General features: G+C 47.0%; 1 long non-coding RNA gene across 1 annotated transcript in view; it reads left to right on the forward strand.

Annotated features, from left to right (window-relative positions):
• The window catches only part of LOC126188869 (uncharacterized), a 599,182-nt gene that overhangs the window by 415,114 nt on the left and 157,268 nt on the right, over positions 1–26,800 (forward strand). The gene's annotated exons all lie outside the window — the stretch shown is intronic.

The following is a 26,800-nucleotide window of genomic DNA, read 5'->3' on the forward strand; positions in this document are numbered from 1 at the left end:
TTTTGCAGCAGCATGGGCTATCAGCTCTGAGACCATGGCTGCGGTTACCCTTGATGCTGCATCATAGAGAGGAGCGCCTGCGATGGTGTACTCAACGACGAACCTGGGTGCACGAATGGCAAAACGTCATTTTTTCGGATGAATCCTGGTTCTGTTTACAGCAGTAGGATGGTCGCATCCGTGTTTGGCGACATCGCGGTAAACGCACATTGGAAGCGTGTATTCGTCATCGCCATACAGGCGTATCACCAGGCGTGATGGTATGGGGTGCCACTGGTTACACGCCTGGTCACCTCTTGTTCGCATTGACGGCACTTTGAACAGTGGACGTTACATTTCAGACGTGTTACGACCCGTGGCTCTACCCTTCATTCTATCCCTGCGAAACCCTACATTTCAGCTGGATAATGCACGACCGCGTGTTGCAGGTCCTGTACGGGCCTTTCTGGATACAGAAAATGTCAACTGCTGTCCTGGCCAGCACATTCTCCAGATCTCTCACCAATTTAAAACGTCTTGTCAATGGTGGCAGAGCAACTGGCTCGCCATAATACGCCAGTCACTACTCTTGATGAACTGTGGTATCGTGTTGGAGCTGCATGGGCAGCTGTACCTGTACACGCCATCCAAACTCTGTTTGAATCAATACCCAGGCGTATCAAGGCCGTTATTGCTCCTAGAGGTGGTTGTTCTAGGTACTGATTTCTCAGGATCTATGCACCCAAATTGCGTGAAAATGTAATCACACGTCAGTTCTAGTATAATAGATTTATCCAATGAATACCCGTTTATCATCTGCATTGATTGTTGTTGTAGCAATTTTAATGGCCAGTAGTGTAATTATTACTCATCCTTCGAAGCGTATTATCTCCCACTTGAGAATACTTGAAAAGATTAGCATGTAATATTCCGTTCAGTGTTTTCTCAGATTCGAGACTGCGGTGGACGGCGGCAGTTATAGTCCTAACATTTACACCAACAAATTCAGCTTTCTTTTCTCATTTGGTCTTGCTCTCCGTGCGTAAAAGAGTCCAATATTACTTTGTACAATCCAAGTACCTCCGGAAATTAAGTACAAGCGAAACTTAAGTCTGACTGTTGACTTGTTTAATTTTTTCGCAAATTGTGTATTTCTCAGTGTGAAGTTAGACCATTCTGTAATTTACAGCTGTATCGAAAGACGTCGACTTGTAGCAAATGAAGCGTGGGTATGAATCTATACTTAATTTGTTATTTCTTCTGAATCTTCTTGGTGTTATTTACAGAAACAGGTCTGTTTGAAGTTCAACACACAGCGTTATAACAGTTTAAAATAATTTCTGGCGTTTCATTTCTTCGGCGCTACATTTTTATGTTATCCGTCAATGCGGACAGCAAAATTCTGTCCTCACATTCTAACACTTTTACTCTCTGTCACGGAATAGCGTCCATCACGCATATTCGAGTTCCTTTGTATCTTATTCGTGACACATTATATCTAAATATGAATGAATTTTCGAAATTTACGTGCTGTTATCGGCAGCACATTACGGGAGTGGCGATGCATTCATATTACGTGCTGCACGTCATTGGTGACTATGTCTCGTTTACTAATTTCGATATGCTGGCTTTATACTGTCACTAAAACTTGACACTCGATGAATACTATGTGAAGGCCCCCGCGCGTCCCCATTTCATGCATCGGTGAGCTGTCTGATTAGTGCTGGATGCAACTTGATGATGAAATTAAAGTTTTCGCGGTACCTTTCGCAGCGTTCATTGGCGGCGTTCTGGCGCCGAATGAATTATTCAGAACTTCGTCAGCCAACGTCGTTCCAGAGTTACCGACAGTCGGTAAATTTTTAACAAGGTTACTGTTCAGTGCTGCGGGCAAGTTTGGGCTGGCAGATGACAACACCAGCGGGAAGCTGAACTCCCTGTTGTTCACTGCTTGCGAACGCTTGGTATCCTTCACTTTGAACTCGTTCGCATGACAAGAAAACGCTTCGATGGCAGATCACTGGTCTTTAGAGTGTCGATAATGTGATCAAATGAACGAAATTTTAGTTATTACATCTTTTTTTAAAGACCAGCAAATAGAAAAATCTGGACACACACACACACACACACACACACACACACACACACACACACACATATATATATATATATATATATATATATATATATATATATATACATACACTGGAGCTACTCCTGGTGTGTGATTTCATATGGCAGCGGTAGCACTCTTGTGACTGCACGTTTGTACGTCAGTCTGGTGATGATACCTGTTGTGCTGCCATTCATGAACGGAATTCCAGGGGGTGTTTTCCAACTGGATAACGCACCATCGCCATCCAGTTTGCATGCTAGACACACTGGAGCTTCTCCTGGTGTGTGATTTCATATGACAGCGGTAGCACTCTTGTGACTGCACGTTTGTACGTCAGTCTGGTGATGATACCTGTTGTGCTGCCATTCATGAACGGAATTCCAGGGGGTGTTTTCCAACTGGATAACGCACCATCGCCATCCAGTTTGCATGCTAGACACACTGGAGCTTCTCCTGGTGTGTGATTTCATATGACAGCGGTAGCACTCTTGTGACTGCACGTTTGTACGTCAGTCTGGTGATGATACCTGTTGTGCTGCCATTCATGAACGGAATTCCAGGGGGTGTTTTCCAACTGGATAACGCACCATCGCCATCCAGTTTGCATGCTAGACACACTGGAGCTACTCCTGGTGTGTGATTTCATATGTCAGCGGTAGCACTCTCGTGACTGCAAGTTTGTACGTCAGTCTGGTGATTCAACCTGTTGTGCTGCCATTCATGAATGGAATTCCAGGGGGTGTTTTCCAACTGGATAATGCACAATCACCTACCACTGTTGTAATAAATATGCTCTATAGAGTGTAGACATGCTGCCTTGGCCTGCTGGATCACCAGATCTGTCTCCAGTCGAGCATGTATGGAACATCACAGAATTAACCATCTTGTATTGACCGACCAAGTGCTAGAAGCGTGGATCTCCGTCCCACAAATTGGCATCCTTCACCTGTACAACACAATTTATTCACACTTGCATGCTTGCATTCGACACTCTGCCGGTTATTAATGTACCAGCATTTCATATTTACAATGGCTTATCTCAGTCGTAAGTTAAATTGTGGTCTTGCAATGTTAACCACCTACATGTGTTACCTAGACCAATGTATTCCCGAAATTTCGTTACGCTGCGGTAGTTAATTTTTGGTGTTGCGATTTATTTTCCGTCAGTGTAGGTGTGAGAACGTAGTGAAATGTTGCCATAGCCAAACTGTTCATCAAGTAGTTTATTAAATTATAATCTGCTTAACTTGATTAGGTTGTAGCTGACCCGATACTCACTTACTTTTCGCTGGACTGTGTACCTCAGGAGGTAGATATTTTCTTCTCTGGTAGCCATTAAAATAACCACACCCAGAAGTGTAGCAAATAAGGAAGTTTCGTCTACACGTACAGATACGTCCACCATGATGGCGCACCCAGAACCGCGGTTCGTGTAAAAAGAAAGAGGTGTTGCCCCTCTTGGGTCCCCAGTCTTGTCGTCGCACACTCTTCTCTCTGGATCACGGGGTCCCCAGTTCGATTCCCAGCAGGGACGGGGATTTTCTCTGCCCGGGGACTGGGTGTTTGTGTTGCTTTCATCATTTTATCATCATTCGGAGTTGGAAATTTTTATGGGCGCTGATAACCGCGTCATTGAGCGCTCCATAAACCAATCATCATCATCATCATCATCCCTCTGCTGCTGCATCAAGCATCAAGGGAAGGCACAAGAATGGTCGCCATGCTGACAGTTCGTGGCCCCCTAGATGTCCTTGATGCTGCATGGTCATATCTGGGCAACGTTAATCAAAAAATTAACGTCGCTAATCGTGAAGCCATTGCTAAAGAGGTTAACATTGTAAAACTTTAAACTGTTACTTAACAGGAGATTTACGAGAAGTTAATCATGATTTTCTCCTACATATGGTAACTGCGATAATTTCCATAAATAATTACATTTCAAAAAATGGTTCAAATGGCTCTGAGCACTATGGGACTCAACTGCTGTGGTCATAAGTCCCCTAGAACTTAGAACTACTTAAACCTAACTAACCTAAGGACATCACACACATCCATGCCCGAGGCAGGATTCGAACCTGCGACCGAAGCGGTCGCGCGGTTCCAGACTGTAGCGCCTTTAACCGCTCGGCCACTCCGGCCGGCAATGACATTTCATCATTGGGAAAAAAAAGAAAAGTAATCGATAAAGTATTAATCAATACTGGTAAAAATACGTTTTATAATTTACAGCCTTATACACATATACACAATGCAGCAACTCTGACTGTGTACAAACACTTTGTGAAGCCGTAATTTCGTAATATCTTTGTAGCATGTAGCAGTGTAAGTGATGATTTGCGTGTGTGTGATATTGTGTATAATGGAGGAGGCAGAATACCTGTAAGCTGTCAAACAAAAATACCGTTTCTAACACTAGCGTTTAAAAACAGTCAATGATTCATTTTGTCCAATTTTCCGATTGCAGTCTAAATTCAACAAGATGCAAGAGAGGCAGAGAATCACACATGCAAACATCACCAAACATAATCATGTAAGCCAGCCGTTTTAACCGAGCGGTTCTAGGCGCTTCAGTTTGGAACCGTCCTGCTGCAACGGTCGCAGTTTCGAATCTTGCCTCGGGCATGGATGTGTGTGATGTCCTTAGGTCAGTTAGGTTCAAGTAGGCGACTGATGACCTCAGATGTTAAGTCACATAGTGCTCAGAGCCATTCGAACCATAATAATGTAAACAACCGCACAAATGCACTTGAAAATGGGAATAAATTCTCGAAACTCGTTGTACTAAGCATCAAAAAATAAGTAACTGGTGCTGTTTTCAGTATTTAACTCATGAATGACAGAATTTCAGTCTTTCCTGAATCGTCTAATATGATGAAACAAATTAAGTTAATCGTTAACTCGTAAGACTAAACTGCATCACCTATTGCGGCTTGCTGAAAAGCTGCCTGGGTGTTTTTAGATGTAGAGATGGTTGGCTGTAGCTGTGATTGTGGATATGAAGTCGCGTGCAGCATATTACACCTACCCACCAACACATGATCAGTACTATGCACTCTGCCCCTTCCTCCCCCCCTCCTCCCCTCCCCACCCCCTTCCCTAGTCGAAGCAAGAAGAGTCGAAGGAGCATACAAAATTTGAAGCCATGTTTACAAACACACTACAGATACGTCAAATAGTGTAGTGATGCCAACGCTCTAAGCGGTTACCTTTCACATAGCAGTGGACAAAAGACGAATGGCTTTTATGGATCAAATCTACGGCGAGGCTCTAGATGTGAACATATTCTTTGGCGAAAGGGGAGATTTGACAAAGTTATCTATTAAATTGTAAAACTGCTCTAACATAAATATTTATCGTATCAACTTTCTCAGAGAAATGTGATAGTGTAACCCCGGCATCGTTCCCGCTGGCTCTCAAACGTTTAAATGAGTTCCGCCCACACGAGCTAGCCGCACACATGCAAGACCCGAGCTTGTCAGAACATGATTTCCGGGGGCGGCGCAGCGTCACTTTTGTCATAAATAGTAGGTACCGAATTAACGATTAACTGACTCAAAGACAGTTAACGGAACTTAAAGAGTCCGTTGGCTTTTTAAAAATTAACTTAAAAGTTGCATATAATTTTAAAACAGGGGCAACCGCAGCTAAAGTAGTTACACGCGATTGCGTGACAATTCATACAGTGAACAGTTTTTTTTTTAAATGCAGGTGTTAAAACTATTAAAATGAAATTGAATGAAATGTCCAATGGTCCGCTGTAACCGTATTTGTTTAGGTCACCTATAAACCCACACAACTGGTTTCGCAACTTGTAAGAAAAATGTTTCAAATGGCTCTGAGCACTATGGGACTTAACTTCTGAGGTCATCAGTCCCCTAGAACTTAGAACTACTTAAACCTAACTAACCTAATGACATCACACACATCCACGCCCGAGGCAAGATTCGAACCTGCGACCGTAGCGGTCGCGCGGTTCCAGATTGTAGCGCCTAGAACCGCTCGGCCACTCCGGCCGGCCGCAACTTGTAAGTTGCATCTTCTGGTGCAAATATAAAGGTTATGTCATACGTTACAGAATGCTGCAGAGTAGCAATTGGAATGGCTAGGTGTAGTTTTCAGTCCCGCTCAGTCGATAAAAAAACCACCGTCAATTGATAAAAAGGCCATTGTCATTGACGAATGTCGTGTCTGCGTTAAGTCGCGGAAAGTATACAGCCCACGACTTAACGCAGTCACTAAAATTTTCTGTCTTTCCGACATTGTCTGAATTATTGAGCTCAACCTTTTGCGTTCTGTTTCTCAAGTTGCATGAGCATGTGCATAAAGCCATCGGTTCCATAACACTTGAGTTTTTCTATGAGAGTATATTGATCTACACAGTCGAAAACCTTGGAGAGATCACAAAAATAAATAAACAAATAAATAAATAAAAATAAAAATACGAACTGATGTGAACTGGGGAGAGGGGATGTTAGTGCCTTGTTGGAGGTTTGAAACATCCCCTTAGAAAAATTATCCATGACTGTGCTTAAACTGACATACAATATTTTTAGCGCAAAGCAATCTGACTTTCAAAAATCCCTACAAAAGAATGGCCCTGACTAACATTAACCTGTACCTTTCACAAATCACTTACCTCACCAAAAATCTCCGTTACTCGAACTACTGCAATACAGCGAGCGCCACTACTGCCAGCTAAATAAAAGATTCAAACTACTGAAGGCACTAACTACTGATAGGCATAGTTAGCAAATGAAAGATTTTGATAGAGAACAAACAATGTATTTACCTTAATAGTGTTCAAAAGTCATAATATACGTAGTAGTTCATAATATCCAGTATTACAAATTTCAAAACTCCGCCATTTCTCTCCCCACATCCACCACTGCTGGCGGCTCACCTCCAACTGCGCAACGCTACGCGCTCTTCACATGCAGCTGCCGCTGCCCAACACTACAATGGCAGACAACAATGCAAACTAGCCACAGACTGCACACAGCACAGCCAGTGATTTTCATACAGAGCGCTACGTAACGTTGCCAATAAGAAAACATAAACAGCCTACTTACAGGTTCAGTATGCGGACAAATCGATGTACAAAAGCAACGAATAGGTCCCTGTACCGTTCAACGGCGAGAGGTGATTCATGGCCCCAATGTATTCCCTCAGATACGCATGTGTCACACGAGAATAGTCCTGACCCCCACCACCCCCCGATCTGTCGTGACGCCTTGTTGACAAACGCGATGCATCGCGCCGTGTTGTTTTGTGTGTGCTCTTATCCCGCTATAAGCGTGTTATCAACCTGTGCTGCCACTTATCGGCGCAAGCAATCTTTCACCATGCTCTGAGGGACCAGGGCCGGTCTCTTATCGGGGCCGTATTCGTCGACCTTATCGGTCGACTGAATACAGTCCATCAGCGAAGCCCTCCACTGCAGCAGAGTGACTGTCGGCACACCGTCAGCAGCCAATCAGTCGCTGCTTTGCTGGAACATGCACACTGACTTGTAATTTCTACACGACTTGTCATCAAAACTGCATCACCATACGCCGGCAAGCAATAGACATAAAACTGGCATGACATGTACCGCATGTATCGATATACACTCCTGGAAATGGAAAAAAAGAACACATTGTCACCGGTGTGTCAGACCCACCATACTTGCTCCGGACACTGCGAGAGGGCTGTACAAGCAATGATCACACGCACGGCACAGCGGACACACCAGGAACCGCGGTGTTGGCCGTCGAATGGCGCTAGCTGCGCAGCATTTGTGCACCGCCGCCGTCAGTGTCAGCCAGTTTGCCGTGGCATACGGAGCTCCATCGCAGTCTTTAACACTGGTGGCATGCCGCGACAGCGTGGACGTGAACCGTATGTGCAGTTGACGGACTTTGAGCGAGGGCGTATAGTGGGCATGCGGGAGGCCGGGTGGACGTACCGCCGAATTGCTCAACACGTGGGGCGTGAGGTCTCCACAGTACATCGATGTTGTCGCCAGTGGTCGGCGGAAGGTGCACGTGCCCGTCGACCTGGGACCGGACCGCAGCGACGCACGGATGCACGCCAAGACCGTAGGATCCTACGCAGTGCCGTAGGGGACCGCACCGCCACTTCCCAGCACATTAGGGACACTGTTGCTCCTGGGGTATCGGCGAGGACCATTCGCAACCGTCTCCATGAAGCTGGGCTACGGTCCCGCACACCGTTAGGCCGTCTTCCGCTCACGCCCCAACATCGTGCAGCCCGCCTCCAGTGGTGTCGCGACAGGCGTGAATGGAGGGACGAATGGAGACGTGTCGTCTTCAGCGATGAGAGTCACTTCTGCCTTGGTGCCAATGATGGTCGTATGCGTGTTTGGCGCCGTGCAGGTGAGCGCCACAATCAGGACTGCATACGACCGAGGCACACAGGGCCAACACCCGGCATCATGGTGTGGGGAGCGATCTCCTACACTGGCCGTACACCACTGGTGATCGTCGAGGGGACACTGAATAGTGCACGGTACATCCAAACCGTCATCGAACCCATCGTTCTACCATTCCTAGACCGGCAAGGGAACTTGCTGTTCCAACAGGACAATGCACGTCCGCATGTATCCCGTGCCACCCAACGTGCTCTAGAAGGTGTAAGTCAACTACCCTGGCCAGCAAGATCTCCGGATCTGTCCCCCATTGAGCATGTTTGGGACTGGATGAAGCGTCGTCTCACGCGGTCTGCACGTCCAGCACGAACGCTGGTCCAACTGAGGCGCCAGGTGGAAATGGCATGGCAAGCCGTTCCACAGGACTACATCCAGCATCTGTACGATCGTCTCCATGGGAGAATAGCAGCCTGCATTGCTGCGAAAGGTGGATATACACTGTACTAGTGCCGACATTGTGCATGCTCTGTTGCCTGTGTCTATGTGCCTGTGGTTCTGTCAGTGTGATCGTGTGATGTATCTGACCCCAGGAATGTGTCAATAAAGTTTCCCCTTCCTGGGACAATGAATTCACGGTGTTCTTATTTCAATTTCCAGGAGTGTACATTCATACTAACAAGGAGACGGCACGACCGTGGGGTCGGGGATTCGTCCGAAATGTTGTGTGGTGAAAGAGGACCCCTAACACCTCACATGGTTCCCCCCAGGGGGTCCACAACTCTTTTGTGGATACGTGCGTAGCGAGCACGGGACCCCGAGCTAATGTGGCCTTCCTTCCTTTCCGGGCTGCATACCTTCCCATTCCGCATCCTTCCCCATCCCTATCTTCGCCCCTCCTCCCCTCACCTCTGGCTCTTTCCTTCTCTTTCTCCCCATCTGGGAGTATGGTTTGTGCCTACGTCCGGAGACGGACGCTCGTAAATGTACTGCATTTCTTGCCTTCCTTGCTTTTATGTCTTCTTCCTTCCTTTGTCCTTCTCTGTCTTTTTCCTTCCTTTGTCCTTCTCTTTTCCTTACCTCTTCTCTTTCTCTTTTCTCCGCTGCGGCGTTTGAGACTTCTCTTCCTTCCCTTCCCTTTCTTTTTCTTCCTCCCTGTGCGTGTCTGATGGCCGACCCACGCCCTTCGTGCGTAGCCGGTGACGGGGTAACGCGTAATTCCCCGCCCCGGGTAGACAGGTAGGACACGTACGTACCCCCTGGTAACGGCCAGGCCCAGGGAGGGGTGATTACCCGAGCTGATACCTTCCGAAAATGCCGATTGGTCCCTCCGTCCGTTTGTCGGGAGGTGTGACCTGAGGTGTGAACAATCACCTAAGGCGGGAGTGCCCTCAGAGAGGGCCCCCACAAGGGAGGAGCGCGCCATCGGAGACGCCGGTAATCATGGGGGATTCTTCCGCAATGGTTTCCTCACCTTCCACTAAGTCTAGTCACAAACGTAAGCATACTGAGTCTCAGCCACAGACGATTCTTCCATCGTTGCCACAGTTCCTTGTTGTTTCTCGGTCTGATGAAGGTCACGACTTCTCCACGGTCAACCCTTTCATTATTCAGAAAGGAGTCGACGCAATAGCAGGTCCTGTAAAGTCTTGTTCCAGATTACGGAATGGCACCCTGTTGTTAGAAACACACAGTGCCCTCCAGTCACAAAAATTGCTGCGTACTTCTCTGCTCCACACCTTCCCTGTCCGGGTGGAACCTCACCGTACCTTGAATTCCTCGCGTGGAGTCGTTTATACACGCTCCCTCGATGGATTGTCTGACGAAGAAATTCAGCACTATCTGTCTGACCAGGGCGTAACGGCAGTTCATAGAGTAATGAAACGGGTTGACACGAACATCATTCCAACCCGTACTGTCTTCTTGACATTTGACACAGTTCAACTCCCATCGAAAATCAAAGCAGGCTATGAGATGATTTCCGTTCGCCCTTACGTCCCAAACCCTACGCGTTGCTATCGATGTCAGCGGTTCAATCACACCAGCCAGTCCTGTTCCAATCCAGCCAAATGTGTTACGTGTGGCACGGATGCCCATGAGGGTGCTTGTCCACCTCCATCCCCTCGCTGCATCAACTGTATGGGTGACCACGCTGCTTCCTCTCGAGATTGCCCCGTTTTTAAGGATGAGAAGCTCATCCAGGAAATAAGGGTGAAGGAAAAGGTGTCGACCTTTGCTGCTCGAAAATTATTCGCCAGTCGCAAGCCCACCGTGCCTCAGACAGGAAAATACAGCACTGTCCTTGCTTCTCCTCGGCCAACAAAGGAGGCGGCCACGCAGACTTGCGACCTCACCTTTAGTACCACGGTCGTCAGATCGGCCAGCGCAAAGATCGCTCGTTCAACCTCACCACTTTCGCCTGCCCACTCTATGGCTCACCCTTCGTCGGGTTCTGCTACATCTCGAGCCCAAAAGTCGGACGCCAAGTCTTCGAAAAAAGAGCATACTCGTGAAGAGTTTTTACGGACCGCAGCTTCACAACCATCGGTTCCTTCTTCCTCTAAACAACATTCTTCCAAGAAGGCTACAAAGAAACCCAGTTCCTCTCCTTCTCCGCCAAGGCGTGCCCCCTCTACAGCACCACCTGGCGGAAATCGCCCTCGGCCATCTTCTGTGTCGCCGAGGCGCACTGCTGGTGGCCGGTCAACCGGCCGATCGCTGGTGGCAGGGACTGCTCCTGACCAACTTATGGATCAGGATCTTCTGCCTTCGGCTGAATGCCATTCCATGCTGTCGGTTGCTAGCTCCGAGCAGTCTTTGAGTTGACAGCAACTTTGGTCACATTCCTCCATTCTCTTTTCACCCCATGTCCATTATCCACTGGAATATCCGCGGCATTCGAGCCAATCGGGATGAATTGTCGGTCCTCTTACGCTCCTACTCGCCGGTCATCTTCTGTCTTCAGGAAACAAAGCTGCGTCCCCATGACCGCTTTGTTCTCCCTCATTTTCAGTCTGTCCGATATGATCTCCCCTCTGTTGAAGGCTCTCCAGCCCATGGAGGACTCATGATTCTTCTCCGTGATACTCTCCATTATCACCCAATCCCCTTAAACACTTCCTTCCAAGCTGTCGCCGTCCGTCTTTCACTTTCCGGATACACGTTCTCTCTTTGTACTGTATACATTCCATCGTCCACACCAATGGCACGAGCTGATCTCCTTCATCTTCTTGGTCAGCTTCCACCCCCCTATTTGCTGGTTGGGGACTTCAATGCCCACCACCCGCTTTGGGGATCTCCACACCCTTGTCCACGTGGCTCCGTATTGCTAGACGTCTTCCACCAAGCGGATCTAGTTTGCCTCAACACTGGGGTCCCCACGTTTTTGTCTGCCTCCACGACAACCTTATCTCATTTGGACCTTGCGGTCGGTACTGTTCCGCTAGCTCGGCGCTTCGAATGGTTCGCCCTTGATGATACACACTCGAGTGACCACTTTCCATGTGTCCTCAGACTGCAGCCTCAACTGCCATATATGCGCCCGCGACGCTGGAAGTTTGCCCAAGCCGATTGGACACTTTTTTCGTCTCTCGCGACATTCGATGACCGTCGCTTTCCCAGCGTCGACGATGAGGTCACACATATTACCGACGTTATTCTTACAGCTGCGGAACGTTCAATACCACGCACCTCCGAATTGCCCCGGCGCCCCCCAGTTCCTTGGTGGAACGAGGCATGCCGTGACGCACTACGTGAGCGGCGACGTGCTCTACGCAATTTCCGTCACCATCCTACTTTGGCCAACTGTATCCGCTATAAGCAGCTCCGTGCGCGATGCCGTCGCGTCATCCGCGATAGCAAGAAGGCAAGCTGGAAATTCTTTATTAGCTCATTTAACACCTTCACTCCCTCCTCGGAAGTTTGGAGTCGGCTTCGACGGTTCTCAGGCGCGCCTAGTTTCTCCCCGGTTTCTGGGCTCACTGTCGCGCATGATACCTTAGTGGACCCCGTCGCAATTTCTAACTCGTTGGGTCAGCACTTTGCTGAGATTTCGAGCTCTTCAAATAACCCGCCAGCGTTTCTCCCGAAGAAACGTGCAGCGGAAGTGCGACCTCTTGCTTTCTCCTCCCAAAATCACGAAAGCTACAATACTGTTTTCTCCATGCGGGAACTCCAACATGCCCTCTCATCTTCTCGCTCCTCCGCCCCAGGACCGGATGGTATCCATGTCCAAATGTTGCTGCATTTATCCACCCATAGTCTGCGTTACCTCCTTCGCCTTTATAATCGAATTTGGACCGGCAGCACCTTTCCCTGACGGTGGCGGGAAGCTATTGTCGTTCCCGTTCCGAAACCTGGAAAGGACAAACATCTCCCCTCTAGCTATCGCCCCATTTCTCTCACGAGTAGTGTCTGTAAGGTTTTGGAGCGTATGGTGAATTACCGTTTAGCTTGGTGGCTGGAATCCCGCAGTCTTTTAACACCAGCCCATTGCGGATTTCGGAAGCATCGTTCTGCAGTTGACCATCTTGTCGCTCTCTCCACTTATATCATGAACAATTTTCTCCGGCAACGCCAAACGGTAGCAATATTTTTTGATCTGGAGAGAGCATACGATACCTGTTGGAGGACAGGCATCCTCCGCACACTGTTCTCTTGGGGCTTTCGAGGCCGGTTGCCCCTTTTTCTTCGCGAATTTATGGCAGAGCGCACTTTTCGGGTGCGGGTGAACACTACTCTCTCCCGTACTTTCTCCCAAGAAAACGGGGTACCCCAGGGATCCGTGCTGAGTGTTGTACTGTTTGCCATCGCCATAAATCCAATTATGGATTGTCTCCCTCCTGATGTCTCGGGCTCCCTCTTTGTGGACGATTTTGCGATCTACTACAGCTCTCAACGGACCAGCCTTCTTGAACGACGTCTTCAAGGATGTCTCGATCGCCTCCACTCGTGGAGCATCGAAACTGGCTTCCTTTTTTCACCCAGTAAGACCGTTTGTGTCAATTTTTGGCGACGTAAGGAGTTTCTTCCGCCCTCCTTACATCTAGGTCCTGTCAACCTTCCGTTTTCAGACGTCGCTAAATTCTTGGGTCTTATGTTTGACAGAAAACTATGCTGGTCCTCCCACGTTTCCTATCTTTCGGCTCGCTGTCTGCGATCACTTAACACCCTCCGTGTCCTGAATGGTACCTCCTGGGGAGCGGACCGAGTGGTCCTTCTCCGCCTATATCGCGCCTTAGTGCGCTCGAAATTGGATTATGGAAGCATAGTCTACTCCTCTGCTCGGCCATCTATTCTTCGGCGTCTCGACTCTATCCACCACCGTGGATTACGTTTAGTGTCTGGAGCTTTTTACACTAGCCCTGTGGAAAGCCTTTATGCTGAGACTGCTGAACCTCCGCTGTCCAATCGGCGAGCAGTCCTCCTGAGTCGTTATGCTAGCCGTCTGTCTTCCATGCCTGCTAATCCAGCCCACGACCTTTTTTTCGACGCCTCCTTTGATGTAGGGTATGCAGGCCGCCCCTCCTCCCTACTACCCCCGGGAGTCCGCTTCCGTCAACTGCTCCATTCTCTTTCCTTCCGCTTTCCTAAAACCTTCTTGACAACTTGGGGTACAGCTCCGCCTTGGCTCCGTCCCCGGATCTGCCTGCTCCGTGACCTTTGTCAATTTCCCAAGGATGGTACCCCTACACTTGTTTATCGTCGGGCATTTGCTGCTCTATGTGCAGAAATGACGGACGCCACATTTATTTACACCGACGGCTCGAAAACATCGTTAGGTGTAGGGTGTGCCTATATTGTTGGCGACACCCCAACTCGCTTTCGGCTTCCCGACCAGTGTTCGGTTTATACTGCGGAGCTTTACGCTGTTCTCCAGGCTGTCCACTACATCCGCCGCCATCAGCGGATACAGTACGTTATCTGCTCAGATTCTCTCAGCTCTCTCCTCAGTCTCCAAGCTCTTTACCCTGTGCACCCTCTGGTCCACCGGATTCAGGACTGTCTGCGCTTGCTTCACCTGAGGGGCGTCTCGGTGGCGTTCCTCTGGCTCCCGGGACACGCTGGTATCTGTGGGAATGAGGCGGCCGATATAGCGGCCAAGGCCGCAGTCTCTCTTCCTCGGCCAGCTATTCAGTCGCTTCCCTTCACCGATCTTCGGAACGATTTATGTCGCCATGTTGCTCATTTATGGCATGCCCATTGGTCGGCACTTCCCTGTAATAAATTGCGGGAAGTGAAAGCCCTTCCTTGCGCTTGGACCTCTTCCTCCCGAACGCGTCGTCGGGAGGAGGTAATTTTAGCTAGACTCCGGATAGGGCATTGTCGTTTTAGCCATCGACATCTTTTAAGCGGCGATCCTCCCCCACTCTGTCCCCACTGCTCTCAGCTGTGGACGGTAAGACACCTTTTAATTGAATGCCCCTATTTTAATCCGTTACGCTCCCGTCTACAGCTATCGCCTGATCTATCGTCGATTTTAGCAGATGACACGCGCTCCGCCGACCGCGTTCTACAGTTTATTAGTGACAGTGCAATGACGTCAGTCATTTGAAGCTTTTTTTGGGGACAATCACCCCCTTTCTGTAGTGGATTTTTAAGCAGTCTTCTATTTTTAGTTTCTCCAATTTTCTGACTTTGTTCCCATTGCTGCTGGTTTTAAATTTCGGTTTTTTACTGTCTTAAGTCACGGGCTGGGCGCTAATGACCATAGAAGTTTTGCGCCCTAAAACCACAAAAAAAAAAAAAAAAAAAACCTCACATGGTTAAAGTAATAGGACGCACTACTCGGAAATTCCCCAGGAAAAATCGATACAAAGTTTCTGAGGTGCCGTATGAGAATAAAATGTTAGTCCGTTACAGAGCCGCAGTTTGGCCTACATGGTTAGCGCTCGGATCCTTACGCCAGACGTCTCGAGTTCGATTCCTCCTCCCGCACTTTTTTTCATTCTGTTGCTTGCAAAATTGCAGCGCATTGTTACAGGAGAATCGTGAAATTAATTCCCGGGAAGATTGTATAAAAATTCATTCTGTAATTCACCATCAGTTATCGTCACCAATAGTCCGAGACATGATTCAGTATTCCTGGTTGCCTCAAAATTATCATAAATTCAAAATATTTTCCTAAATGTTAATGGGGCATGTTTTTGTACAGACTTATTGCAAACGCCCTGTGATTGTAAAAAATCCGCTTTTATATGTTGCGCAAGATGTCGCAAAAGTTATTGCTTTGTTTGTTTTTACGATAATTACCACTGCGGTTCTTCTTTATAATTATTATATGTATAAAAATTGAACGTTTCCCAATCGACTTTGTTATTCTGATTAAAAACCCAGTGTTTCTCCTCATATACTTTACAATGAAAAATGGAAAATCCACCGCCATGAATTGTGTTGTTGGACAAAAAGAAAATAATTTTTATTTAATAATGTAACTAATTTGTTAAAGAAAATGTAGGTTTGCGAAACTTTCTGAATAACTGGTGAAATAACAAAAGAAAATGAAACAGAAGAAAAAAAAAAGTGCCGGAGGAGGAATCGAACCTAAGACCTCAGGCGTAAAAGTCCGAGCCCTAAACATCTAGGACAGACGGCGGCTCGGCAATGCACTAACATTTTATACTCATACGGTACCTAAGAAACTTTGGATCGATTCTTCCCGGGATTTTCCTGGTAGTGCGTCCTAATATTTTAACCACGTGAGGTGTTAGGGGCCCTCTTTCACCACACAAAATTTCGAGCAAATCCCCGATCCCACGGTCGTGTCGTCTCCTTGTAAGTACAGTACTGTGCAAATTAATTGGGACAGTTAAACTTTAGTTGTGCACATTTATTAGTACATGTATAATACTGTTAGTAGCTTAGTGAATATTAACAACTAATGTGTCCTGCGGAAATGAGACACTTAAAGTAGTAAAGGAGTTTTGCTATTTGGGGAGCAAAATAACTGATGATGGTCGAAGTAGAGAGGATATAAAATGTAGACTGGCAATGGGAACGAAAGCGTTTCTGAAGAAGAGAAATTTGTTAACATCGAGTATAGATTTAAGTGTCAGGAAGTCGTTTCTGAAAGTATTTGTATGGAGTGTAGCCATGAATGGAAGTGAAACATGGACGATAAATAGTTTGGACAAGAAGAGAATAGAAGCTTTCGAAATGTGGTGCTACAGAATAATGCTGAAGATTAGATGGGTAGATCACATAACTAATGAGGAAGTATTGAATAGGATTGGGGAGAAGAGAAGTTTGTGGCACAACTTGACCAGAAGAAGGGATCGGTTGGTAGGACATGTTCTGAGGCATCAAGGGATCACCAATTTAGTATTGGAGGGCAGCGTGGAGGGTAAAAATCGTAGAGGGAGACGAAGAGATGAATACACTAAGCAGATTCAGAAGGATGTAGGTTGCAGTAGGTACTGGGAGATGAAGAAGCTTGCACAGGATAGAGTAGCATGGAGAGCTGCATCAAACCAATCTCAGGACTGAACACCCTCCCCCCCCCCAAAAAAAAAGTGCTCTGCTTTTGCTTCAGTGAACTTCTGAACCAGTTGTGGCATAGATTCGACCAGTCTATAGCAAATGTTTTGTAGTTCAGCGTCATGAAACCACTCTTTAACCACATTTACTAACAGGTACACTTTTGTTGAACGTTCCACTTTACCAAGACGTCTGCCACAGTACTCCAGAAATTCTCGATAGGACTGCCAGGCTGCTGAAGCGCATTAATGTTGTTTTCTTCCATGAATGTCTTGACTGCTTTGGAAGTGTGGCGCGGGGCCAGATCATGTTGAAATATTCCTCCACCATCTACAGAGTTCTTTAGGAATGGCACAATTCTGCTCCTAACGATTTCCGTGTATTTAGTTGAATTCATCACATCATCGACTGGAACTTGTACCCCAGAGGGACTTGCAAGGAAGAAACCCCGCAATACACTTTTTCGGGATGGTATTTTACAGTGTGTTTAAGACGCTCAGAGACAGTGGCGCCAGACAGAACAGTCTACTAACTCAATGGCGCCACTGGTCATTGTTATCCACAGACCATTGCCTCACAAATGCGACTTTATGACATGGTGAATTGTCGTGTTGATACAATCACTCATCGCACCCGAACTCTCCTTCTACTGCAGAAAGTTAACAATGCTTTAAATGTGTTCATTATCCTTCTGTCTTCAGCGTTTCCTTAATTCCAGTAAGTACCACGTATCAAAAACATACTGGAAATGGGTTGGCCTGTCTAGAGTCCCGACCTGAACACAACGGAACACCTTTGGAATGCGTTAGAAAGTCAACATCTCTACCTTATCTGGTTTCGGCTCTTGAGGCAGAATGGGCAACCATTCCTCCACAGACCTTCAGACACCTCACTGGAAGTGTTGTCAGCAGAGTTCCAGCCATCATGCCAGCGAAGGGTGTACTCGACCCTCATTAATGTGCACTAAGAGGCGTCCGCACACTTTTTATCACATAATGTTTCGTTTCACGCTGACGTTGATGCTGCCTTCAGCGTGCCCACAGATGGTTTCCTTCCGCATCTTAGGTCAGCTGAACCAGTGCTCCTCGTCCGACTACCTCCTCTCCTGTGGTATGATTTGTCGTTAGCTCTTTATAAGCGACATGATGACGTTTGCATTTGCCTGTAACTGTTTCTTTTCGGCTTCTGGTTCACACTTTTGCTTTTTTCCGCAGTTTTCCGGACATTATAGCGGTATTACATATTCAGTTCATTACTACATTATATTTGGTTATATATTCGTTTCATTGTCAGGTTTTGCTCGAGGCAATTATAAACAGCAAACTTCAATCCTAACAGGTGAAGATGGGAATGTGGTACCTCCTATTGAGCAAGGAGATGAGGTTGGGAGGCATTTCAGAAAATTGCTAAATGTAGAAACTCCAGAAGTAAGTATAGAACAAAAATGGTAGTTCAATACAGAGGAAGAGGAAGTACCTGAACTTTCAGTGGAAGAGATAAGAACAACTGAAGAGTCCCTCAAAAACAATAAAGCGCCAGGTGGTAGTGGTATTAGTGCAGAACTGGTTAGAAACGGAGGGGAAGCTTTGTTGGAGACGCTAAGACAGCTTATTGTGAAATTTGGTCATCAGAGGAGATACCGGTTGAATGGAAGAGAGCAACTGTATGTCGAATTTTTTGAAAAAAAGGAGATGCCACGAAAGTAGATACTTATCGAGGAATCTCGCTACTTGAGATAGGTTATAAAGTCTTAACTTCCCTATTACTTAGTCGCCTGAAACCAGCTGTAGAAGAGATCATAGGACCATGTCAATGTGAATCCATGGCAGGACGCTCAACAGTAGATCACATCTTTACGCTACGACAGTTAATGGAAAGGTATTAACAGATTTTCGACAGGCCTATGACAGCATTAATCGGACGATATTATGGGGGATAATGCAGGAGTTGGGCATCGCAAGAAAATACATCAAAGCGATTGAAGCCTGTTATACAGATACAAGCTGCCAAGTATTTATTTTTTGTAATGGACTTGTAGTCCGGGGTGATATGTTACAATGTCTTTTTTTTTTTTTTTTTTTTTTTTTTTTTTTAATGGACTTGTAGTCCGGGGTGATAGGTTACAATACAGCATCACCGGTCTATTGCGGTCTAACTGTGTTGGTGAGCCAGTAAATTTCCACTGTGCAGTGACTGCGTCACTGCAATTCACTTTGGAGGTGTGGCGGTGGGACTCGTGGTCCCGTACCACCCTCTGACGGTGATGGTACTACATGAGTCAGGCAGAATTTATTGCCTAACATGTGCAGGTGAAGGTGTGGCGGTGGGACTTATAGTCCCGTACCGTGGGTGAATGACGCATGTGTTACAATGTCAAACTTTACATGACACTAATAAAACCGGTTCTGTTATGTGGCTGCGAGACATGGGCGACTTCACAAACACTTGAAGGAAACATTTGAAAGGGAAGTGCTCAGAAAGATCTATGGCCCTACACTCAACAGAGGACTTGTACCAACGGTTTGTGAAAGCTGACTTTGGCAGGACCATCAAAGGACGACGACGACTCCAGTGGTTGGGACATGTCTTAAGACCGAGTGTTTAATTCCCAGCTGATTGGAAGACGTCCAAGAGGTCGTCCAAGGGCTAGGTGGAAAGATAGGGTGATGAGGACGATGCAGAAGGTAGAACCGACAGTATCCCAGGAAGGTGCAATGGACAGAAGAAAGTGGAACCTACAACTGGGATCAGGACAATGCTCCTTCTTGTTTCACTAATTGTGTTGATCTTTGTCTAGTGAGTTATTCTGCTTTGTAATATTTCTTTTGCTTTCTGCCATGGGCCTTTATGGCCTGTTATGTACAATAAATGATGATGATGATGATGATGATGATTCGTTTCATATGGAAGGTAATTGTCTTGTTTTTTTGCCTGAGAATTTATTGGTGTATAGTGGCATACGCATTGTATCTTCCGTCTCTAGTAAGCCGTCCTGTATTTCTCATCGCGACGCACGCGAGAACCGGTGTCCTCCGTGGTCGCTGCACGCTGTGGATCGACCTGCATCTCACAGAACGTGCTCCTCATCGACATCAGCGCTCTCCAGCGGCATTCCGCACCATCCGGCGCCTAAGTGACACAATTTCTCTAGAAAATGCACGCTCGTAAAATAGCTGATTTGACGCTATTACCGATTGTTGAAAATAAAACAGAGGAAATAGCGAAAAAGATTACGGACTAATCGATGGCCGGAGCGGCGAATAATGTTGTACAGCGATCTGACATACACACTAGTGGAAGTTATCCGTTAGCTCAACAGATCTTGATCATATTTTCGGTTTTACACTGAAGCACCAAAGAAACTGGTATAGGTATGCGTATTCAAATAAGAAGGTATGTAAAAAGGCAGAGTGCCCGCATCTCGTGGTCGTGTGGTAGCGTTCTCGCTTCCCACGCCCGGGTTCCCGGGTTCGATTCCCGGCGGGGTCAGGGATTTTCTCTGCCTCGTGATGGCTGGGTGTTGTGTGCTGTCCTTAGGTTAGTTAGGTTTAAGTAGTTCTAAGTTCTAGGGGACTGATGACCATAGATGTTAAGTCCCATAGTGCTCAGAGCCATTTGAACCATTTTTAAAAAGGCAGAAGACGGCACTGTGGTGGGCAACGCCTATATAAGACATGTGTCTGGCGCAGTTGTTAGATCAGTTACTACTGCTACAATCGCAGGTTATCAAGATTTAAGTCAGTTTGAACGTGGTATTATGGTTGGCGCACGATCGATGGGACACACACCTCCGGGGTAGCGATGAAGCGAGCATTTTCCCGTACGACCATTTCTGAGTGTACCGTGAGTATCAGAAAACCCGTAAAACATCAAATCTCCGATATCGCTGCGGCCGTATACAATTTTTACAAGAACAGGATAAACGACGACTGAAGAGAATCGTTCAACGTGACAGAGTGCAACCCTTCCGCAAACTGCTATAGATTTCAATGCGGGCCATCAACATGTGTCAGCCTGCGAACCATCCAACGAAACATCATCGATATGGTCGAACAGCCCACGGGTGTGCTGCCGGTCCGTAGTGTCCAACGAGCACAATGTTTCGGCGATCAGACACGTCGCCATCGTCAGGTGTGCTGACCAACTCAGCTCCTGAGGGTGGTCATCATCATCATCATCATCATCATTTAAGACTGATTATGCCTTTCAGCGTTTAGTTTGGAGCATAGCCCCCCTTACACAGTTCCTCCATGATCCCCTATTCAGTGCTAACATTGGTGCCTCTTCTGATGTTAAACCTATTACTTCAAAATCATTCTTAACCGAATCCAGGTACCTTCTCCTCGGTCTGCACCGACTCCTCCTACCCTCTACTGCTGAATCCGTGAGGCTCTTGGGTAACCTTGCTTCTCCCATGCGTGTAACATGACCCCACCATCTAAGCCTGTTCGCCCTGACTGCTACATCTATAGAGTTCATTCCCAGTTTTTCTTTGATTTCCTCATTGTAAACACCCTCCTGCCATTGTTCCCATCTACTAGTACCTGCAATCATCCTAGCTACTTTCATATCCGTAACCTCAACCTTGTTGATAAGGTAACCTGAATCCACCCAGCTTTCGCTCCCATACAACAAAGTTGGTCGAAAGATTGAACGGTGCACAGACAACTTGGTACTGACTTCCTTCTTGCAGAAGAGAGTAGATCGTAGCTGAGCGCTGACTGCATTAGCTTTGCTACACCTCGCTTCCAGTTCTTTCACTACGTTGCCAACCTGTGAGAATATGCATCCTAAGTACTTGAAACCGTCCACCTGTTCTGACTTTGTTCCTCCTATTTGGCACTAAATCCGTTTATATTTCTTTCCCACTGACATTACTTTCGTTTTGGAGATGCTAATCTTCATACCATAGTCCTTACATTTCTGATCTAGCTCTGAAATGTTACTTTGCAAACTTTCAATCGAATCTTCCATCACAACTAAGTCATCCGCATATGCAAGACTGCTTATTTTGTGTTCACATATCTTAATCTCACCCAGCCAGTCTATTGTTTTCAACATATGATCCATAAATAATATGAACAACAGTGGAGACAGGTTGCAGCCTTGTCTTACCCCTGAAACTTCTCTGAACCATGAACTCAATTTACCGTCAACTCTTAACTGCTGCCTGACTATCCATGTAAAGACCAGTAATTGCTTGCAGAAGTTTGCCTCCTATTCCATAATCTTGTAGAACAGACAATAACTTCCTCCTAGGAATCCGGTCATATGCCTTTTCTAGATCTATAAAGCACAGATACAATTCCCTGTTCCACTCATAACACTTCTCCATTATTTGCCGTAAGCTAAAGATCTGGTCCTGACAACCTCTAAGAGGCCTAAACCCACACTGATTTTCATCCAATTGGTCCTCAAGTAATACTCGCACTTTCCTTTCAACAATACCTGAGAAGATTTTACCCACAACGCTGATTAAAGAGATACCTCTGTAGTTGTTACAATCTTTTCTGTTTCCATGTTTAAAGATTGGTGTGATTACTGCTTTTCTCCAGTCTGATGGAACCTGTCCCAACTCCCAGGCCATTTCAATTATCCTGTGTAGCCATTTAAGACCTGAGGGTGGTGGGCCGTCTTAAATCCCCTCCCTCACGAGGCGTTCTCTCCGTGGTCCGCGCCCGCGCGTCAGCGGTCGGTGGGACGCTGGGGTCGGCGTCTGTGGTGGCGTCGGTGTAACTGCCTCGTCCGTCCTGGTCGCCCGTTCGTTTCCTTTGCTGAGCGTCTTTTTAAAAAGAATTAAGGCCGGTTCCTATGCAATCTCGGTTGATGAGTCCGTCCCTGGTACGAAATTCGATAGCCTCTCTAACGACGCTGTCCCAGTATTTAGATGTCTGCGCCAGGACCGTGGCATGTTGGTAATCCATTTCGTGATTTTCGGACAAACAGTGTTCTGCGACCGCCGACTTTTTGCCGCCGACGGCCGCCCACCCTTAGGAGTTCAGTTGGTCAGCGCACCTTGTAACCTCCCCCTCACTTATCGACCTTAATGACAGTGAAAAATTAAACCGCGTGTACCTAATGGAAATTTGGGAAAAGCAATCGTCACCGAGGTTAAAAATGGTTTAAATGGCTCTGAGCTCTATGGGACTCAACTGCTGAGGTCATTAGTCCCCTAGAACTTAGAACTAGTTAAACCTAACTAACCTAAGGACATCACAAACATCCATGCCCGAGGCAGGATTCGAACCTGCGACCGTAGCGGTCTTGCAGTTCCAGACTGCAGCGCCTTTAACCGCACGGCCACTTCGGCCGGCCCACCGACGTTAATTTGTCGGTAAAGAGGGAGGAAAGGGTTACATCTAAATGAAAGGAAAAATGCTAATGAAATTGGTGGAAATTAATTTTGAAATAGGGGTAAAGTTAATAAAGAAAGTAAATGTGCGGCCGTTACGTTAACAATCAACTAGCGGTAATTAGATATTTGAGATTTGGGTGAAATTACGGTCGCCAGTCCTAAGGACAATTACTATAGTAACTGAAAAAGAAAGATTATTACACATATAATTACCACTAGAAGCGTGGCAACTGAAGGTTGACACGTGTAGTGTGAAAATTGAAAGTTTGTCAGAAGTAATAAATTTCGCTACACTCTGACTTAATTTAGCAAATGAATTAATAAAACTGGAAAATCGAAAGTTAATTTAGTGACTGAAGTTAATAGTGAGCTTTCTTTCTGAAGCACATCGAAATTCAGTAAAATACGGTTAGTCTTGGACTACCTCAACAATCATTTCAAAAGCTACTTGAATCTACGCAATTTAGAAATAAGAGATTTAACTTTGAACTTGAATTAAATGATTCTGAACAATTAACAATAGTAAAATTTAGTACGTACCAAGCTGAGCTGCAGTCACAGGTAAGTTAAAATACGGTAACAAAACTCGCACTCTTAATTCGTGCTTGTGTAATCTGAATATTGTAGCCAGTTATGAATACTTTAACTGAACTTTAAAATTAAAGCAGTGAAATGCCATAATATTACTTTAATGCTGGCGTTTGAATTTCAACGACACTCGGGTTCATTCCGGAAAAGGAAGGGACCCTGCTTGGTAATGCAATTGGGACAATGAGCAACAAAGGTTCATGCTAAGTAGCTGTAATTTTGTGATGCAACAATTTTAAAAGTTGGAAAAGCATGGGGTCTGCCATACAGTTCTAAAACTTTACGTGCTTCCAGTCTTCCTTGTTGGTTGATTGAAGGTTTCAAGCCGTCGATCGAGGAGGTGGCGACAGTCACTCATTGTCGGCCGCCGCTGTTGCAGAAGCTGGATGTTGGCGCGCCTTCTTCTCGACACGGTCACCAGACGAAACGGGCTCTTGATGTGCGCCAGCTAATGCTTCCCGTCCGCGACACCATGTCAGAAACTATCATCGCAAGTCGAGCGCGGTTACATGCTGCCAAACCCCGAAAGCGCGGCAACTCGCGGGAGCGTCACACAACACACTCGCTACTCCAGCCAGACTTCCTCTGCCCGCGCTCCACGCGGCAGAGTTCACGCTACCAAAGATCCTACACACTTTGATTCTTCACACGACCTATCGATGTAATCGTTCGATAGCAGTTTCCCCTAGGCAAGACCCAGCGTAAAAGTACAAATAATATTTACGAAACAAACCAATTATACATCGACATAAATGCATAAATATATATATACAAATAGTAAAACAATTACAATATGCAAAGACACAGAAATGTCATATATTCAGGTAACAAAAATAAGGAAAACAAATTTATAGTAGAATAGATGGAAATAGGAGGATATGCATTTCCGGCGTTACAACCTGACGATGGCGACATGTCTGATCGCCGAAATATTGTGCCCGTTGGACAGTATGGACCGGCAGTGCATCCATGGACTGTTCGAACAAGAAATATGCCGTGAGAAACTGAAGAATCACATCATCGATATGGGCTTTCGGAGCCGAAGGCCCACTTGTTTACCCTAGATGACTGCACGACACAAAGCTTTACGCCTAGCCTGGGACCGTCTTCACCAACATTGGACAATTGATGACTGGAAGCATGTTGCCTGGTCGGACGAGTCTCGTTTAAAATTGTATCAAGCGATGGGCCTGTACGGGTATGGAGACATCCTCTTGAATCCATGGACCCTGTATGTCAGCAGGGTACTGTTGAAGCTGGTGGAGGCTCTGTAATGGTGTGGGGCGCGTGCAGTTGAAGCGATATGGGGCCCGTGATAGGTGTAGATACGACTCTGACAGGTGACACGTACATAAGCATCCTGTCTGATCACCTGCATCCATTCATGTCCCTCCTGCATTCCGACGGACCTGGGCAATTCCGTGAGGATAACGCGACATCCCACACGTCCAGAATTGCCACAGAGTCGCTGCAGGAACAGTCTTCTGAGTTTAAACACTTTTGCTGACCTCCAAACTCCCCAGATATGAACATTATTGAGCATGTCTGGGATGCCTTGCAACGTGGTTTTCACAAGAGATTTCCACCACTTCGTGTTCTTCAAGTTAAATGAAACTCCTGTTTGCGGTGTTAACTTGTTCGCTAATCATATCTGCTCCTGTACGGCTTTCCTACGACGACCTTTGCTGCACCAATTGTATCCCACCTGTCCCTACGGTCGTGCTGCGCGGGATTAGCCGAGCGGCCTTAGGCGCTGCGGTCATCGACTGTGCGGCTGGTCCCGGCGGAGGTTCGAGTCCTCCCTTGGGCATGGGTGTGCGTTTTTGTCCTTAGGATAATTTTGGTTAAGTAGTGTGTAAGCTTAGGGACTGATGACCTTAGTAGTTAAGTCCCATATGGCTCAAATGGCTCTGAGCACTATGGGACTCAACTGCTGAGGTCATTAGTCCCCTAGAACTTAGAACTAGTTAAACCTAACTAACCTAAGGACATCACAAACATCCATGCCCGAGGCAGGATTCGAACCTGCGACCGTAGCGGTCTTGCGGTTCCAGACTGCAGCGCCTTTAACCGCATGGCCACTTCGGCCGGCCAGTAAAGTCCCATAAGATTTCACACATACGCTTACGGTCGTGTAGGAAGTCGTACAAAACAATTTACAATTTTTGAATTGCTTCACCGACAGTGTGGACATCCTGTAGATAACACTGCTACGAAGAACCCTCCGCCCTGTACTGTACATTTCTTTTGCGGCGTGTAAGTGTTGGAGTCGACGTGTACAAACAGAAAATTACGAGGGAGATCACAGAAAAGGTAACTAAACGTCGAAGTCGGAGAGGAATTAGAATATTTTTACCCTCACGTTACTTATGTGCCGAAATGGTTGGTCTCACCACCCCTGGGCGCAGTTCCGCGTAACACGGGTGGCCACGGACAGAAGGGCAGTGGGCATCCCGTGGATACGAAGTGCTGCCCTTCCATTACGGGCAAATGCGATGAACCGCCGGAAACGGACAGAACAGTGCCGATGCGGTGCACTGCACTGCGGGCCCGAGCTACCGGCCATTACACGGCTGCAGCGGCCACGCGCATCCAATTAGGCGGTCCGCAGCCCGTCGGGAAATTCATTAACAGCACTGACCGCTGACAGAGCCGGCCGCGGGCGATGCTATTTCCAGTGGGGGCGCAGCGGCGCGCCGACCGCTAGGCTACCCTGGGGCTGCGGCGCCCAGCCGCCTGCTTAACCGCACGGCGGCCTCTCGCTGCTGCAGCTGCAGCTACAGCTCGACTCCTGTGTCACCACTGCGCTGACTGACGCACACAACGTACGACCTTTCCCACTGTGCAGCTGCGATTAAGCCTGGGGCCGCACGAGCAAATTGCTTCCGCGACCGTGGAGGTACTACTGCGAGGGGCGGTCTAT

The sequence above is a fragment of the Schistocerca cancellata genome, chromosome 5, assembly GCF_023864275.1.
Source record: "Schistocerca cancellata isolate TAMUIC-IGC-003103 chromosome 5, iqSchCanc2.1, whole genome shotgun sequence".
Lineage (NCBI taxonomy): Eukaryota > Metazoa > Arthropoda > Insecta > Orthoptera > Acrididae > Schistocerca > Schistocerca cancellata.